Source organism: Tupaia chinensis, unplaced genomic scaffold (genome assembly GCF_000334495.1).
Source record: "Tupaia chinensis unplaced genomic scaffold, TupChi_1.0 Scaffold000146_1, whole genome shotgun sequence".
In the NCBI taxonomy this organism is placed as follows: Eukaryota; Metazoa; Chordata; class Mammalia; order Scandentia; family Tupaiidae; genus Tupaia; species Tupaia belangeri.
Window position 1 is genome coordinate 10,493,414 of NW_006159616.1, and position 19,099 is coordinate 10,512,512.

General features: G+C 49.0%; 1 long non-coding RNA gene across 2 annotated transcripts in view; it reads right to left on the reverse strand.

The window, feature by feature from the left end:
• LOC106734570 (uncharacterized) overlaps positions 1-19,010 on the reverse strand; it is a 53,483-nt gene extending 34,473 nt beyond the window's left edge. Inside the window, exons 1-4 of one of the 2 annotated variants that reach the window (XR_001370134.1) lie at positions 18,706-19,010; positions 18,124-18,158; positions 17,476-17,549; positions 16,136-16,407 (exon numbers count right to left, since the gene is read on the reverse strand). This is a non-coding gene — a long non-coding RNA (uncharacterized LOC106734570). Of the gene's footprint in view, positions 1-16,135; positions 16,408-17,475; positions 17,550-18,123; positions 18,159-18,705 lie in introns of those variants that run through there. The other variant, XR_001370135.1, reaches the window with a different exon arrangement.
• Between the last annotated feature and the right edge of the window lie 89 nt (positions 19,011-19,099).

Consider the following 19,099-nt stretch of genomic DNA (forward strand, 5'->3'; position numbering starts at 1 on the left):
AACAGAACTGCTAGTGGACAGAGTACTAGAACATTCTCATTGCTAAGAAAGCTGACATCGCAGAAGGTGGCTTAGGTCAAGAGGACATCCTACAGTGAAGACAGACCAGTGCACTTGCCCAGGAGTAGGCAGAGCTGGGCCAGTGTGACCTCCCACTCCCAAGGTGGAGCTGTCTCTGTGGACCCCCAGCTCTGAGCACACATCCCGGAAGGACGAGAAAGGACAGGACCAGTTTAGGCTCTTCTTCCCTGGTGGTGGTGGTGGGGGGGGAATGAAAGGTGAGAGCATCTCCCTTCAGGCAGCAGGAAACCACCAACCAACAGGATGGTCAGTCTCTGAGGTGCATGCCACAGCCTGTTTTCAAAACCAGTATTGCATTTGCGTCTAATTGAGTGGGTTACGAGGGGCCTTCAAAACGTTTATGAAAAAGTTGTGGATGGATTTTCAAAAAAAAAATTGCACCAAAATACACACATGCTTGAATTCCATTTTTCCCACTGATGTTTTGAGGCTCCCTCGCAGACTACGCATTCGAGTGCACGGGAATGGGAAGGGGACGAACCCTCTTTGAGCTTTGCAGCCCAGGGCTAAAAAGTAATCGTGTCTTTGCCTGCTCAGCTGTGCCGTCTCCTTCACCTTCTTAGGAGAGCTCTGTCTTTTCTAGCCTGGTTTCTGGGCTTTTGAGATACCAAATTGGGACAATGAATAGAGAAAAGCAGGAAACAGGACAGGAAAGGACAGAAAAGGTGAGTGGGCTGAGCTTCCCGGAGTGCAGAGAGTGAGGGATTTGGAGCCTGCAATGGCCATGCAGATTTAAGAGAATTGGAGAGAAGAGACACAGAAAGAGAGATTTAAAGAGTTGCCAGGGTTTATAACTTGGATCCTCTTAAATGCTTTTCGAGAAGTACCAGTAAAGCTTGGGTTTATATTTTAATTACTTTAGGTTACAAGAAGGAGTTTCTTTGAATCTGACTCCATGGAGATTCAGTGCGTGATTCCTGGCTTTTATATTTGGGTTACCCAAGACATTCTAACAACAGGTCTTTCCTGGACACCTGCCACATGCCAGGCTCTATGCTGGGGGTGATGCTTGGGGCGAGTCCTGGTTTCTCTCCTTTCAGGGCTCGTGGTTCTGTGCTGGACACAGACACATAAGCCAGCATCTGCAGCTTAGCAAGGCTAGAGGTTCTGACCTGCACAGCTTGGGCACACGGGGGACAGCTCATTCTACCCCAGGGAGCAGGGCAGACCAGAGGGGTCCTAAGGAGGCAGTGACACAGAACAGGGAAGAACCTTTTGTGTGGTGATCAAGGCAGGGGAAAGGCACAGAGGGGCAACTGACCTGAGAAGTTGGGGAGCAGATGAGGGTGACTGGGGATTAAGGTGGAAAGACTCAGACTGAGGTCACATCTGGACATTGCAGGCCTTGAGCTAAGTGTAAAGGTGAACCATCAGAAGTTCTTAATTTGTTTACATTTTTTTTATTTGCCAGAGAGAGAAAGGAAGAGAGGGGGAGAAGGCACCCCCCAATGGGGCAATCATGCTGTAATCTTTGGGATTTGGGGTACACATTGCACCAGAATGTTTCTCAAGCCACCAGGGCTGGGATTCAAACCATGGTCAGCCATGTGAGATCCAGTTCCCTCAACTACTAGGCTCCAGGGCCGGCTCAGACATTTTTATTTTGATTTTTTTCTTTCCTTTTTAAAAAAGTTTTTTAGAAATTTTTGCTATAGCATGCATATGCTTGACAAAGAGATAGAGAGATAGAAAGCAAGAAATCACTCCCCCCGGGGGTGGGTGGCCATGCCGCAGTCCCTTCTCCTCCATTCTCCCCTTGGGATTTTGGGCAGACACACACACACACACATGCACCCAGCATGAGTTTTGACATATGAACCTGGGAGTTGAACCGTGTTCAGCCACGTGGGAGTCCAGTGACATAACCATTACGCCATCTGCTGGTCCCTATTTTGATTTCAATATATTTTTCTAGATTTTCTGGATCAAATTCCACTTAGAGATAAGCTCTGTTAATATGTTTGTTCCTCTATGTGTCTGTAAAACAAAATATGTACTAAGTAACATATAAGATTTTATAAATAGTTTATTTTCATTTAACCACGTGACTTTCTATGGTGCTAATTTCTAAGAGCCACGTGGATTTTATTGTGGGAACATTTTTATAATTCATTTACACAGTCTTCTACTGTTGGCTATTTCAGGTCCGTTTCTCTCTCGCTGTTTCTTTTTGCCATCGTGAACAATGATGTGATGAACATCGGTGTGTGCCTCCCTGGCCGTGAGAAGGCTTTAGGCAAAGAGCAGATCTTTTTGAAAAACCACAATGGCAGGAATACTGGGCGTGGTTTAGGTAGTGGCAGACATTGGAGACAGGAACCTGCTTATGAGGAGGCACGTTCTGTTTTGTTTGTAAGACTCATTTATTTATTTACTTATTTCTTCCATGAGAGACAGAGAGAGAGCACCGCCGACAGGATCCTGTCATCGTGACACCCCTGCAGCTTCCGCCAGCCCACGTGTGTGCCCGGTGTACTTGGGGAGATCTCTAGATGCAAACCTGAAACCTTCCCGTGTGGGTCGGCCTTGCAGTGTCGTGACACCCCTGTGCCACCGTCTGGCCCCAAGAGAAGAAATGTTTGACAACCACAAAAATGAAATGGGCTGTCTCAGACCACAGTTACAAAGGAAGAGGACAGAGATGCAAGAAAAGTATGAAGGCCCTCTCCAGGACTTCATATCGAGGGATGTGGGAGTATGGGAGAAGCTGCAGGACGCATGACTATCCTAGTGATAGCGGTGGGATGACCACAACAGCTGCACCTACCAGGTGCTGATCTGAGCTCACTGTATGGGACTGAAGAGAGAGAGGGACGGGACATTTAAATACCTCGAGCCAAGATCCTATAGTTGCTCAGTGACAAAGCCGGGCCATCTTCAGGCTCAGTGCTGTGCTCACCGTACTGCAGCTGAGACCATGGGCTGAGGGTCGGTGGTCCTGCTGGGACACTGGGACCATCGGCTGATGGTCAGTGGTCCTGCCAGCAGAGGAGGGGAGGCACGAGCAAGAGGTGACCATGGCCATTGGATCCTAGTGGAGCACAAACTCTCGGCAGCCCTGAACCACCCAGTGAGACACCTGCCCGTCCTCCAGGGCAGTGCTTAGCTGGGCAGGGCTGTGTGCATAGCAGGTACCAGGTAAGTATTTGTCCAGTGTCCAGTGAGTGGATGGCCACATGAAGCAATGAGGGGCTGCCCGGAAGTAGGGCTGCTGGAGGAAGACGCCATGTGATGCCAACCAGCCCAGACACCTGCTTGCCTGCCTGCCAGGTCAGCAGGCCTTCGAGTGCATCCTGTCCCCAGTCCAGTGGTGCCAGAACTCAGGAACAGCAGCAGGCAGGGCGCGCCCCGCTGACCCAGGGCTGCGGCTCCTGCCCTGACACTGGTCTGGATGTCATGCCATGGAGGGAAAACGCCACCAGTCAACTGGTGAAAAATAACTTCCAGCCTCTTACTGCGTGTTTGCCTCCCTCCCTCCCCACTGCTGGCCTCCCGGCTGAGGAGGGGTTGGCTTGTGCATTAGTGAAATAGGTCGCTAGCTAAGACCTGGTGGCCTCAAGGGGCACCCAGGAGCACCTGCCCCAAATCCCTCTCTCCCACCCTCCCGCCACTCCCCTCCTCCTCTTCAACCACTTTCGAGCCTGCCCAGCTTCATAAAACCTTTACCGAGTCACTGGGGTGCTGCTCCCCAAACGTCACAGTGTCCCTTAATTCCTGTCAAAATTCGCCATGTCCTTGTATGTGTGTAACTATTTTTACAAAACAAATGCAGGCTTTTGAGCCTAAATTCCGACTTCTGCCTTGCGGTGAGCAGAATGATCTGTAAGGTATCTCACGATTAACATAAAAGATGTTCCCTCAGGTTCCACGGAAGGTCAGTTCTGGGGGCGCCAAGTGAGCTGGGGAGGTGCTGCTCTCCAAAAGGACCTCATCTGATGCAAATACATTTCCTGGTGTGTGAAGCTTCTTACCCCAGTTTCACCCAATAGTGGGAGTCCTGAGTGACTTCTCCCCAAAGAGACTGTGCCCCAGGGGCTGGGCTGGAATGGGGTTCCTGGGTTGGAAGAAGGAAGGCAAAGAAGGCGGAAGAATTTCAGATGCTCTCTGATTTCCGAGGCCGCCAGCAATCCCTGAGAGCCCGTGAAGGCAGAGGACTGTCGGGTGGTGGTGGCAGGGGTGGCAGTGGCCATCGCTGAGAGTGGGTGAGGAACAGGAAGTACGAATCTCGCACCTCCTCAGGCCTTCCCATGTACCAGGCCACTGCTGAATCTTCACAACAGCCATAAAAGGGAGGGTGTCGACTCATTTCACAGGGGAGGAGACTGAGGCTCGGAAACATTAACATGCCAAGTGCCCACAGATAGCAAATGGCACCAGAATACCAAGCCCCCTCTGTCTGTCTCCAGCACTTGATTTCAGTTGTGTCACTCAGCAGTGCCCCTGTCCGTCGGCTCTGGTTTGAAGATGAGGCAGTAGCTGCAAGGACAGGCAAGGGCAGGGCTCTGTGTGTTTCAGGGAGAGGAAGGCAGCTCGGTGGATGCTCGCTCTGTCTTCTCCCTCGTACCTGCCTGTTCAGAAATTTCCAGCCCCTTCTCCATCAAGACCCCAGCCCAGGATTCCTCATCGCTCTACAGAAACAACTTTACTAAAATATAATTTTGTTAGAAGTAGACACGTGATGACTTTTAATAAATATATAGGGTTGTGCAACCGTCACTATAATCCAGTTTTAGGACATTTCATCACCCCAAAAAGTTCCCTCCTTCTTACCAGTCGCTAGCCAGCCCCAGGCAGATCTGCTTTCTGACCCTATAGGCTTGTCTTTTCTGAGTATTTTGTGTAAATGGAATCATTCAATATGTGGCCTTTTGTGTCTGGCTTCTTTCACTTGACATGATGTTTTTGAGGTCCATCCATATTGTAATGCATGTCAGTAGTTTGTTCTTTTCTATTGCTAAGTATTATCCCATTGTATGGTAGACCATATTTTGTTTTATCCACTCGCCGGTTGCAGAGCATCTGGAGTGTTTCCGGTTTCTGACTATTATATATGATGCTGAGAGGAGCCTAGCCTAGATGGTTCTGGTGGGCTTGTTTTCCTTTCCCTCAGGCAGATTTCTAGGCATGCTGAGTGATGGCATGCCTGCCCTGAATTGCTGGGACTGTTTTCTAGAACTGGCTCTCCTTCTCCAGTCTTGTTTCCTTCCAGTTCAATCCCTACATTGCCCCACAGTCAGTTGTCTAAGATGCACATCCAGGTATGTCTCTTTCCAGCATAAAACCTTTCAAGAGCTTATAAAGTCCAGACTCCTGACCATGCAACATGCACTGCTTTTCCTGATACAGCCTGACCCGGGGCATCAGTGTTTGCCCGATGTCTGAGTCTATATGCTAGAACCCACCCATTCAGAAGGCACTCTGGAGGTACTATTGGATGAATGAATGGAAATCACAGCTCCGTGATCAGAACTCTAGAAATGCTTGCACAACATCTGGGGAACTGCCCACTAGACCCTGTAACAGTAACAAAGAAGTCCTCAAATTCCTCTGGAATAGAAACCCACGGTCTAGGGTTCATTTCTTGCATTTATCTAATGGTTTAGGGAGCCTTTCTTAAATGGTCGTAGCCAAATTCGTGAAGCATTTCCTATCTCTAGACCTCCATGACTTTATGTCTGCAGTTCTCTCTCCACCTGGGCATATTTCCCCTCCTGGCACCTATTCCCCATCTGCTTGGAGAACTCCTGCTCAGCCCCTGAGCAGCCCTCGCCTTTTCTGTGATCCCTTTTCGCTTTCCTTTCTGTGAGTGCAAACCTAGTCCTAAGGCCACATCTGACTTTGGGAGGATATAGAGATGGCGGTCTGGCCAAGGGGTGAGGAGAAAGGGAGAATGGATTTGGGTGGGCAGCCTTTGCCATAGAGTGGCACTCACGAGGATTATGTCAGGGAGCTGGAAATGCCATGAAGAAAGACGAAGTGAGAACAGGGCTGAAGAGCGCAGGGGTCGCCCAGGTAGAATGATTTCCCTCCTCCTCTGTACTGCTGTGCCTTCTACACACTTCCATGACCGTACATTTTACAAACTATTTGCTTATATGTCACCTACTACATTAAACTATTTGTCAAGGTATCTAAGGAACCACCTCCCATTGGCCTTTTTTCATCCCAATTCCTTGGCACATAGGTGCTCAGTACAGTTTATTTTATAACTAAACATTTTCAAGCCTCAAGCTACCCTCTCATCAAAGCAAGATGGGGCCGGCAGGTGACATGGAGGTTAAGGTAGTGGAATCCCACAGGCCAACTCTGTGGTTTGAATCCTAGACCCAGTGGCTTGAAGAATGTGCTGGGCATGCCTAAAGTCCCAAGAGGAGAATGGAAGAGAAGGGATTGCAGTATGGTCACCCCTTCTGGGGAGTGATTTCTCACTTTCCCTCTCTTTTTAGTGAGTGCATGCACCCTATGGCAAACAAACAAACAAACAAACAAACCCTGCCCTAGCTACCTTAAAGGATTTTTAAAATGAAAATAAAATGACTAATACATAAAAATACCTCAGCCGAAGCTCTGTATTGCACTGGGTAGCATACTGAACTGTAAGCTCCAAGTCACATGCTGAAAACATGCTGGACACATGGGCACATGCCCAGGATCCTGACAGGCTGCAAGGCCATAGGAAGGGGATCAAAGTGCTACTGAGCCCTGTGGAGGGTGTCTCTCTCTCTCTCTCTCTTTCTCTTTTTCTCCCTCTCGGGCACACGTGTTCTATTATGAATTTAAAAACAAATGAACAGAGGAGAGGCAAGGGAACAGGCCTTCTTGAAGATGCCTTCAAGGTGTCTTCACCTTCAAGTTCCTGAGAACTAGTGATTTCAGGGGAATAAGAGAAACGAAGATTTCCCACTGCTAATTCAGCCTCCAGCCCCACAAACTAGAGTGATTGAACTTCAAGTTTGGGAATAAACACATCCATCAGATGACTAGAAATCACCGCAGGGCCACAAGAAATATGGAAAAGCAAGAATATACCTCTCCTCCAAGGGAAAAGAATAACTGCTCTTCATCCACAGACAGTTCAATGGAAATCATGGAAATGTCGGATAAAGAATTTAGAACATTCATAATGGCGAAGCTAACTGAGATGGAAGAGAAGAGAGACAATGAACTGCAGACGAGAAAGGAGAAAGGAGCTGACGAGTTCCAGGATATGAGGAAGTTCTTGCAAGATCTAAAAGAGGAATTTCACACTTTACAAAAGAATCAAATAGAACTGTTATTAGAGATGAAGGCTATAATACAGGAAGTCAAAATATCCCTTGAAAGTATTAAAAGCAGACTAGATCATACAGAAAATAGAATCTCAGACATAGAAGAGAAGATTGCTGGCCTAGAAAAATCCACCACGAAGACAGAAAATTGCCCAACAATTTGAGAATAATATACGAGAAGTACTAGATACCATCAAACGTACAAACATCCAGATAATTGGCATCCCAGAAGGTGAAGAGACTCATAAGCGCATTGATAATTTGTTCCATGAAATCCTGCAAGAAAACTTTCCAAGCCTAGAGAGACACTCAAAGATCCAGTCCCAAGAAATACAAAGGACCCCAAATAGAATCAACCCAAGAAGATCTTCTCCAAGACACAGACCAGATCTCCAAGAAGTTCTCAAGGGAGTACTATGTCAGGAAAATTAAATGCAGACATACAGAAATAAGAGTTCAAAAACTAAGAAAATGGCCAACTTAATCATAGGGATAAGTCTGGAGATGAATATTATATCCCAGAATTTAATCGGGAAGATAGAATCACAACAGAAGATAAAGTACATGAGACTGAACTGGTGAAATAGCATTCTGTGACTTGACTAAAATATTGCTGCTTTTCTTCTAGGCTTTGTTGTGCAGTTTTAAGAGCTTTTGCCCTGTCTTGAGGTGTCAATAGGTTCATGTACCTATATTTGAACAGAATACTAACCTGTTTCCAGGCTTTGAGTTTCAAGCAAATTTCCTTATCAATTCAAAACTGCTTTTCTTTAAATTACCAGCTGAACTGCTATTGAAAGTAGTTAGATTATTTATGAAATTGTATGATCAATACAATGTGGGGGAAAAGGAATTGAAGACAACTGTAGACACCAGAGATAGTGTGAGAAGAGGGTGGGAAAGGGCAGAGGGTCAGACATAGGGGTAAATATATATATATATATGTACATATATATGTATATATACACACACACACACATACACACACACACACACATGAAATTAGAAATGAAAAGTTATTGATGATAACATACATGATTAAGTCATTAGGGGAGGAAAGGCATAGAAAGCAACCATGAATACCAGAGACAATGGGAGGAGGGTGGGGCACAGCAGAGGGTGAAGGATGGGGAATCAAGGATGACAAAAAAAAAAAAAAAGCAAAATATACAGGAAACAAGAAACGGAAATTTTTTTTTTTTGGAGAGGTTTTTGCTATAGGGCACGTGCGCTCGCCAGACAGACAGACAGAGACAGAGAGACAGAAAGCGAGCAATCACCCCCCAGGGGGGATGGCCACGCCGCAATCCCTTCTCCTCCCTTCTCCTCTCAGGATCTTGGGCACGCACGCACAGGCGCCTGGCGTGAGTTTAAGCCACCGGGTCCGGGACTCGAACCGCGGTCGACTACGTGGGAGTCCAGCGACATAGCCATTACGCTAACTGCTGGTCCCAAGAAATGGAAAATTATTTGTTGATGATAACATGTAAGTTGATGTGCTTGATTGGGCAAATATACAGTGTATTTTGGATGGAAAATCTAATTTTGTATGCTGTAATGATGTATAGTGAATGAATGTAAATAAATAAATTTAAATAAAAAAAGGAACAAACAAATAACAAACCTCAATAAAAGACATGAAGGACTCCATGAAGATCAGTCCAGGAAATCATTGCTTGGCCAGCAAGCTGGCTGCTTAGCTGGGCAGAAGTTGACCTTATGTGGTTCAGGAAGTGCTTGGGGCTCTCCTTACGCCTTCAGCATTGGCACTGCACACGCGGATGTGATAGGCTGGGGTGCCAGTTAAGGACAGTGATTAAGTGCTATTGGTTCTGAATAAAAAGGTGACCCCATCGCTCTCCAGTCCTCACTTCATCTTTCCTCATGGCATTTCCAGTTCCCTGGCATAATCCAATATGAGGTTTACTCGACTTGCAAATGCCATTCTACTCAAATCCATTCTCCCTTTCTCCTCAGCCCTTGACTGGACCCCCATCTCTAGTTGGCCACAGGACTAGGTTTGCACTCAGAGAAAGGAAGTGGAAATGAGAGCTCCCAGCCCAGGCGATGGCACACAGGGTGTGGCCCTGCCAGACTCCCTTCCCCTTCCTGCTGCTGCACCTGGACATGACACTGCCCCAGCCTCAACCACGCAGGTGAAGACAGTGACCTTGGTGCCCAGTGGAGCAAAGATATGGAAGAAACCCGGGTTCTGTGCGTGACCATGTGAACAGAGTGGGGTTGCTCACCAGCCTGGGACACACCTCGAATTACTACTTAAGACAAAAAGTCTCTTCTCTGTTCTCAAATTTAATATGTCTTGCTGTCTCTTTGTTATAGCAACTCAACCTTACCCTAACCAGCGCACACACTAATGCTTTGTGACAGCTGAGACTTCGTCTTTTTGTTCACTGCAGTGTTCTCCGTGCCTAGAATTTTATCTGGCTCACAGTAAGTGCTCAAACTGCTATTTGCTACATAAATAAACGGAGTCGGAATGCCCATGTTTGAATCACTGATAAAGCTGTGTGACTGCAGCCCGGTGGGTCTCAGTTTCTCACCTATGAAATGGGCATAATAACTGCACCAACCTTTGGATTACTAAGAAGATTAAGGTAATATATTCCGAGCAGTGCCTGACACACAAGTGCTCAGTGTTAGCTATTATTGTTACAATTATTATTGTAGAAATGTCCTATTTTCTGTAGTTTTTATGTCCTCAGTAATACTTAAGATGATTTCGTGTTAATTTAAAACTTACTTGAGAACAAATCCTGGGTACTGGGACAGTAAATGTGTCTACTTCTGTCATTGGCCAGCATCAATGAAGTGGCTTCATCTGCTCATTGTTCATTTCAAGAACAGTGAGATGTTTCAAGAATGCATGCAGATTTATGCAAATGACATACAAATTCACATAAAAATAGCCTCGCCTGTGCCTCCGCTTTTACTAGAAAGCATTCTGGTGGCTTTATTCTACTCCACCTTCAGGGTATGACAGCTTTACAATCTGCTCCCTGGGAAAGACTCACCTGGAAGGAGGAAGATGTGTGTGCATGTGGGTGTGTGCACACGTTGGCGTGTGTGCACATCTGCAGAATGGGCTTTGGGGAGGACAAAGGAGGCTAGTTGTGGTGATTTAAATGCTGTTCAGCAGTAAAATATGTGTGGCTGATCTAAAGTAATATTTAATGTTCTAGGTTCCGGGCCAGCCCCTGATGTGGTGGTTAAGGTACTAGACCACATATGGTCAACAGCACGGTTCAAGTCCCAGACCCAGCAAATTGAGAAACATTCCAGATGGATGTGTGTTCATGCCCCAAATCTTGACCCCAAATCTTGAAAGAAGAGAGAGGTGGGGGAGAAGGGATTATGGTATGACCAAGCCCCATGGAGAGTGCTTTCTCCCTCTCTGTCTCTCTCTCTGTGTCTCTCCAGAGAGTGCATGTGACCTCTGGCAAAATTAAAACAAACACACAAAACCTTAGTCACTAAGTCCCTGGGGCTCCAATCACTCAATTCATCCACTCCACGGCCACCTAATAATAACCTCTCGTTATTAAGTGACTGCACGTGCATTAGGCCGTAAGGGCTGCAAAAGGAGCACAGGAAACTTGCTCTTGGGTTTGAAAGGGCAGCCATCCTTGGTTCTCATCAGCTGGGTCAAGGTGAGGAATCTGAAACATCTAAGGCTTGGTTTCTGTAAAATGGACACAAGGCCCCATGGCTTGCTCACCTGACAATTGATCTGGGGACCTATTGAGAATAATGAGTATAAAGGGACTTTGTGATCTATAAACGGCCAGTGAGAGTGCTGGGAATCACCACCACCACCATAGTGAGGGGAGGGGGGTGTTAGTCACTTAAGGAAGCCCTGAGGTCACTAAGCAGTCTATGGTGTTTGTGGGGTTCATTACAGAGACCTGTACCTCTCGAGCTTTCCAGAGCAAGTCAGATTTCAAACACGCAGTCTAATTATCATTTCATAGTTGTTTGTGCATGCACATACTCACTTATTCATTGGGTAAAGATACACTGAGCACCTGCTCCAAGCAGAGCCCTGTGCTGGGGTGGCAGGATATAAAGACGGAGAAGAAATCATCTTTGCTCACACATGCAAGGACTTTTTCCTGCTGTCTTTGTTCATAGGCTCTCTTTCTTCTCACACCAGACCTCAGGAACGATCCAGTAGGGAAGACAAACATGTAATCGATAAACACTGCACTACAGACCAGGGGCGGTCACAGAAGCCCAGACGCTGAGGGATACGAAGGACCTGGGAAGGTCGAGGCCACACGGAGGAATGCGCGGTGACTCCAAGCGTGAGCAGGAGCCTGCCAGGTGGCGGGGCAGAGGGAACAGTGTGTGCCAGGGTATGGAAGCATGAAGCCATGGGGCCATGTGCTCCAAGATCAGATCTGCCAGATAGGGTCATTGGCGTCAAGATGTCCCTTTCCCCAGTCACCCCAGCCCAGGATCCCTGACTCTTCCAAATGCCGGTGACATTTGCTAGCCCATGGTACTTGCTTGGCATTTCTTATTTGCAGCAAGTCCTTGAATTGGCTGGCGTCTGCTGCTGCTTGTGTCCTGTCTCTTCAAGGAGATTGTGAGTCGCCTAGGAACCGGGGCTGTCCCCTTTGTCTTTGTCTCCCTGGGACCCAGCTCAGTGCCTTCCTCAAGAATATTAAGCAGGCAAGCGATGTCTTTGCTGGAGGTGTCCAAGTGATTGAGAATGTCCCCACCTTCAGGACGCTGCTTTTTACAAGTGCCCCTTGGCTCCTGTGCCGAATTTGTATGTTATCTCCTTTAACCTTCACAAGAACCTGTGAGGTAGATATGAGTCCCCATCGTACAGACAAAGCGACTGAGCCTTAAGCGGCTGCTCCACTTGCAGAAGAGAAGCAGCCCAGGAGTGATGGAACTAGGATTTGAATGCAGGCTGACTGGTCAAGGATGGAAGCTTTTAGCTCTGACTCTACCCGAATTTACGGCTCTTATCACAGTCCAGTTAGTAAAAGTTTCAATTTGACTTTGACAGACTGCCATGCAAGTCTGGAGTACTAAACAAACAGTGGTTATTTCGTCTTATGGAGACAGATAAAGAGACATCCCAACAGGGTCTTCATGCCATGATCCATCCCAACCTCAGGCAGTTCCGGCATGGGCACACACACGTCCTGTGTACCCAGGGGGTGTGCAGATGAAAGTCTGGAACCTTTCCATGTGAGTCGGTCTTGCAGGGTGCAGTGTTTTACCACTCCTCAGCCATCTGACCCCGATGTGGCCTAAATATTCTGAAATATTTAGAATATTCTTAAAGTATTTCTAAAATAGTTCTTGAAATTTCTAGGGCTATTCCTAGGAACTGGGATAAAGTGTTGACCGTCTAGAGGTTCCATGGTCATGGGGGGAGGTAGAGTGAATAAGTAAAGAACAAGCCAGGTAATGCCAGGTGGTAACAGTACTTTGTGTAAAATAAAACAAGGGACGCATAGAAAGTCACCAGGGGGAGATGGGGAGGTCAGCAAAGACCAGTCTGAGGAAGTGACATTTGAGCTGAGAAAACTTGAATGACCACATACCAAGAGCTGAGGAGGAGGAGGTCAGAGACACAGCAAGGGAAGAGGTCCCGCAGTGGGAACAAGCTAAAGTCATTACATGAAAGAACAGAACAGAGTAGCTGGACAGGGGTGGCCCAAGGGCAGAGTGGTCCAAAATAGAGCGGGAGAGGCATGTAGGATTACACAAGGCATGGCAGGATATTACTGCAAGCACCATGGTGTATGAGTTAGCTATTGCTGTGTAACAAATTGCTCCCAGATTTAGCAGTTTCAAATAAAACGCACTTGTTTTCTCTTAGTTTCTGTGACTGAAGAGTCTGGGCAGGTCTTCTCTGAGCCCCCTACTTCAGGTCTCTCAAAGGTTGCCACAAGGTGCTGGCCGGACTGTAGTCAGATCCAGGTTCAACAGGGGAAGGTTTTGCTTCAGGCTCACGCTGTTGTTGGCTGTATTCAGTTCCTATTGGTCTGGGGCCTTTCTAAGTTCCCTACTACATGGGCCACTCCAGCATCATCAAAATATGCAAGGAGAAAGCAACAGAGTTTTCTATCAAAGAGGAAGTCAACACTGATTGTAACCTGATCACAGAATGACATCCCTCTCCATTGCTGTATTCTATTTGGTTTTTTTTTTTTTTTTGAGAGATTTTCACTGTAGGGCACGTGCGCTCGCCAGACAGGCAGAGAGAGACATTAGAGACAGAAAGCGAGAAATCACCCCCCAGGGGGGATGGTCACGCCGCAATCCCTTCTCCTCCATTCTCCTCTCGGGATCTTGGGCACGCACACACACGTGCCCGGCGTGAGTTTTAAGCCACCGGGTCCGGGACGCGAACCGCGGTCGACTATGTGGGAGTCCAGCGACATAGCCATTATGCTAACTGCTGGTTCCCAATTCTATTTGTTTTTTAAAGTGAGAAATTACCTCCCGGAGCGATGGCCATGCTGCGATCCCTTCTCCTCCATTCTCCACATAGGATTTTAGGCACACACGCACACGTGCCTGGTGTGATTTTTGACTTGAATTGCTCAGTTGGCCATGTGGAATCTAGCCACCTTAACCTCCATGCCATCAGCGGGCACCTCCACATTCTGCGATATTTATTAGAGTCACAGATCCCACAAGCACCCCAGGGACACCAGCAGGTGGGGATCCGTGGGGTCATCTTAGAAGCCTGCCTGCCACTGAAAAGGAGCCACTGGAGGCATCTAAACAAGGAGAGGACGTGATCAAACTTGGCTTCCTTGAGTATTGGGAGTGCAAGTGGGGGACGGGCACGATTGGGGGCAGGAGGCCAGTCCGGGGCTGGAGTGAAAGAGGATGTAGGTTTGGATGAAGGAGGTAGAGTGCTGGAGAGTTTGAGAAGCAGAGCCCAGGGTCAGGCCAGCGGGTCGGAGGTGAGGGCGAGTGAGGAGGACTCAGAGGACGGAGAGGACTCTGGCTTGCTGTGACATGTGCTTCCTGCCTGTGGGGTGATGGACTTGGACTCTTCTTGTTCTCCTCCTGGGACAGACAGGGTGGCACCGCCTCCACCCTCCCCCAGCCCTACCCAAGGTCACACATTGCTGGGTGGCTGGCCAGGGTTAGAAGCCCCTGGCCATGAACAGAGAACAAATGTCTCCTGTGCTGGGCCGAGGGACTGACCCCACGTCCTCAGTCTCGTTAGTCTGTCCACGCTCAGGCCAGCAAGCCAGGGGGACAGAAGTGCTCGCCTACAACTGTGCTCACATCAGCCAGCCCTGGAGAGGGCTGAGAGGTGTGCACGTGCGTGTGTGTGTGTGTGTGGAGTGTGTACACACGTGCATGTGTCTGTCTCAGCAGGGGTCCAGAACAGCTCAGGGCAGGAAGGGTTACTATAATGACCTTAGAATGTTAGGGCACCACCGACCAATACTCAGGAGAGACAAACACACGCTTCACCTGCCAAGTATGCGCCTACACAAAATCTGTATCTGCTGTCTGTGAGACAGAGACGTCGAGCATTGTGTGGTTACCATTTCCTGTGTTACTACCACCTGCAGCCTCACTGCGAAGCCCTTGATAGACATCTCGCTTAATCCTTCTAACAATCCGGCAATGCCAGTATTATCCCAGCTCATAGATGGGAAAACTGAGGTTTAGAAAAGGTAACTAAATTGCCCAAGGTAACAGCCAGGAATTGATGCAGATCTAACTCCAAATTCATGCTCCTAGCTGCTTCTACCATCCTCCCTCCCATTTAGGCTGGTAGAAGGTTTGTTTCTTGCTTCCAGAGGTGAAACTAAAGGCGGAAGATTTTCTTCTGAAAAGTGGATCCAGATTTGACAGAGTAAAGGGACCATCCAGAGAGTAACTGGTGCCCCCTGGTGGTGAAGGCTGGAACAGGCAGTGGCCTGGGAACACGGATGCGCTTGTTGGGCCAGTTTCTGGGGGACAAGGACACCAGCAGTATCCGTGATTCCATCAAGTCAGGCTGCCCCAGGCAAAGGGCTACAGTGTGTCCCTCTTCTGGGGCTCACAGGATGTCCTCGTGCTTTCTCCCTAGGTCAGCCAGGCGCCAATCAGAGGTGATACACATCATTAACTCAAATGACATCACCCAACACCAGCCGGCTCTTGTCATTCAGATCTAGTGTGGCACCTAAATGCAGACTCCTGCACACAACACACTGGCACTTCTTGTGTACAACGTGGGGCCTAGGACTTCGGCCATTTAGATGCCAGGGTGGCACCCGAAGAGGGAAAGCCTCATTACTGGATTGTATTTGCTTCAGGACCGAGCCCCACCTGGGGATTTCCTGGGAACTTGATCCTCCTAGGTCCCCCAGGGAAACAGAGGAGGCAGGAAGTGCTCTGTTGCTTTGGGGCACAGAAGAGGCCTAGGATTCTGCTGGGGGAGGCAAGATGGCAGGGTTCATAAAACACCAGAATACCTGGGGTATTTTCCACACCCGATTTGAGCCTCCTGAGTGGACTCAGAATAAAGCTCTGAAAGTTGCTCCAGGTCTGGTGGCTGCAATGTTTGTCCTCAGTAGAAAGAGGCCCCTTGGGGGGAGGGGCGGGGGGAGGGGTGAGAGGGGGGGGGGGGGGGGAGGGGTGAGAGGAGCAGGTGGGGCTCAGAAGCAGCCTGTGTGCTATTTCCAGCTCTATCACTGACTCACGGTATGACCTTGCTGAGGGGATGGCTTTCTTTTTTTTTTTTTTTTTTTTTTTTTTTTTTTTTTTTTTTTTCGCGGAAAAAACCAAGGACAAAACTTGCATTCTCCCCCCCAGGAATAAGAGTCCTGGAATATGGGAATATGGGGACCTCTCTGCTCCTACAAACCTGACATGTATGATTCTGCTGTTAGTGGAAAAAAAAAAAGGCTTAGATTTGAACCCAAGGAACTTTGAGAGACACTCGAAGCAAGAAGTTCGTGCCATAACAAGACTTAACAGCCTCTCTTCAATGCAGGGTTTCTCCAACCGTTTTCAAATCACGCTCCCACATGAATACGTCCCTGAGTGGTGCTCACGTTGTCTGTGGAAGAGGAGAGGGAAAGTATCTTTTTTCTAGTTTCAGGGTGACAAAACTGTTTCTCAGGTGTTTCATTAAAGGGGTCCCTTTAATTATTATTTTAAACTATACTTATTTTATGAAAGATAGACAGAGACAAACGCCTTCAACGGGCTCTCATGTCACAATCTCCCCTGCAGCCTTTTAGCCAACCAGAATTACAGATGCTCAAGAACAAGTCAACCCAGGAATTGAACCCTGAGCCTCCAGACAACCTCCAGCTTTGCAGAACATGGTGCTATCACTGTGCCACCACGCTGGGGATGCTTTTATTGTTTTACTGACCTGCGTCCTCTTTTCCCAAGCCCTTGATGACTAAATAGCATGCATATATTAAGCTGAAATCATCCCTGTTTTCATTAATCAAAGTCACCAATGAGTGCCAGATAAAGTTCCTGCTTGGCACAAAAGGATGAATGCTACCACTGAGCCTGATGCCAAGAACCGCGGCATTTACGCTCCGCGACCTCCTCAAAGCTAAAGGCTCCATTTTCACCAGGCGTTTTTAAATTTTGCAAAGCGTTCATATTCAAGGAGCCCAGGGAATCCAAGCTGAGAAGTCCCCGGAGAGATCAAGTGACCCGTGAAAGAGTCGATGGCTACTGGTGAGACCAGGACCAGATCCAGGATCCTGAGTCAGGCCAGAGCTCCAGCCAACCGGGACATGGGAGGGCTCGCATGCACACTCAGACACCCAAGTACACAGCACACATGTAACAAGACAACAGCCCGACCAAACGCGGGTGTCATGAAGCAATGACGCCAGGGGCTCAGACCAGTACCAGGCACCCTCAGTACTGGAGTGAGCCGCCAGACCAAGCCTGAGATTGGGAACGTGGAGGATGCAACAGATAATTTCAAGGTGCTCTGCAGAGTTCTGAGTGGGAGGTGCATTTATTCTGCCACCTGCCAGCTCTTTGTGATACTTTCCCATCAAGTACCCCGTATACAGGCTGAGGCATTTCTTCCACTCTGGGAGCATTCAGACCACCCCCTCCCAGCCACAGCCCCAGCCCCCAGCACAGCACCCACCTCTTTAAAAGGATGAGACTGGAGTCCAAGGCTGAACCCTTGAAGCTGAGGACAGCAACAGCAAGTTGGGAACCCTGAAGAATGGAGAAACAAGACAGGGGACTCTGGGAGGTCTGGCTGAGTAGCCCGGCTATAAGCAGGGGAAAAACTACTGGGCTCCAAGCTCCTCAAAGATTACCCCTGGGTCTTCCCCGCCTCCCTCACACCCCCCACCAGCAGGGCTCCTGCAAACACTCGACTCTATCAAGCCCTTGGCTCACTCCCAGAGGCTCAGTTTTTGATCCTGTGGCTCAGAGGCATTAAGACTACATGTACCTTTGGAAAAAGACTGGGGGCTTAGCTCCGCCGCTTCAGAATCCCAGGCTCCACCAATCACAGCAGGGCCAAGTGGCCAAGGCAGGGTCTCTGGGGGCCTGTTACCCAACAGCTGTCTCTTGAGTTATTTTGGTCCCATGGGAGCTTATCAGTCCTGGAGTATTTGGACCAAAATAGCTAACAGCAGGACAACCTCTTTTGGTGGCTCTGTGGGGACCTCCCCATAGAAAAGTTTCTAAAACGGAGGTGTGGGGATAGGGGTGGAAGAGGGACTTGAGTTTGGCTTGGGGGTTGGTGAGGAGGGAATGCTGCCAGCGTGGAGGCGAATCTCACCAGTTTTTCGCTGTCCTTTCAGCCTTGGCATCTCCCTGAACTCCGCCGAGGCCATCAGAGCAGTGAGTGGTAGGGGAGAAAGGGGAAAAATCACTTTTGAACTCTTACTTCTTGATTCCTCATCCTGTACAGATCTGCTGAGACACCCATTACTTCTTTCCATTGTACAGATGGGGCTGGCTCAGCTTAGACTGATTGAGATACCTATTCCAAGCCTCACAGCACAGAAGTAACCCAGGCCTCCTACCCCAGGCCATAGTGCCTATGGTTGGGACCTCAGTCAGGCCAGCAGCAGGCCCTGGTTGATACCCAAGCCCAGAGTCAGGCTGAAAAGCGCTGACTAGCCCTGACCGGCTTTCAGGCCTGGGGGGAGGAGTGCTGGCTCCCTCTGCCTCACCGAGGCGGGTCAGCTGCAGGGGCAGGAGGGAAGACCTACTACCCTATCGCCCCCTGGAGGCTGCCCAAACTCAGGTCAGCCGTCCCCAGAGCACTCCCTGGAGCCCGCAGGATTGCCGGCGGCGCAGAGCCAGAGTGACCCAGGTTCCTCTTTCTTTGGCAACGCAGGTGGCACTGAGAGCCCACCTGGCACCAGGCAGGCGTGGGGGTGAGGGGTGCACGCCCTGGGCACGCCCTACAGAAACCGCCTGTGGACTCCGTAATTGAACTTAGTCGTCGAGCGCCTCTGGCCAAGTCTGCGCGACAGGTCTTATTGTCCAGTTTCAGAAATCAGCTGCCCGGTAGGGCTGCGTTTGGCGACGGTCACTCGGCCACCCCTACAGCTCCCGCCTCTCCCCCGGGATTTTCCAGCAGGTTAATTTCCTGTGCGGGTAAATCCTCTCGCCAGTCCCCCGCCCCTCCCTTCCCGCCTCTCCCCCCTCCATCCCAGTCGCCGGAGCTCCCCCAGTTCAACGGCGCCGCGCTCGGTCGCCCCCTCGCGCCCGGGCGCACGCCCTTCCCGCCCGGGCTGCCCTCCGGC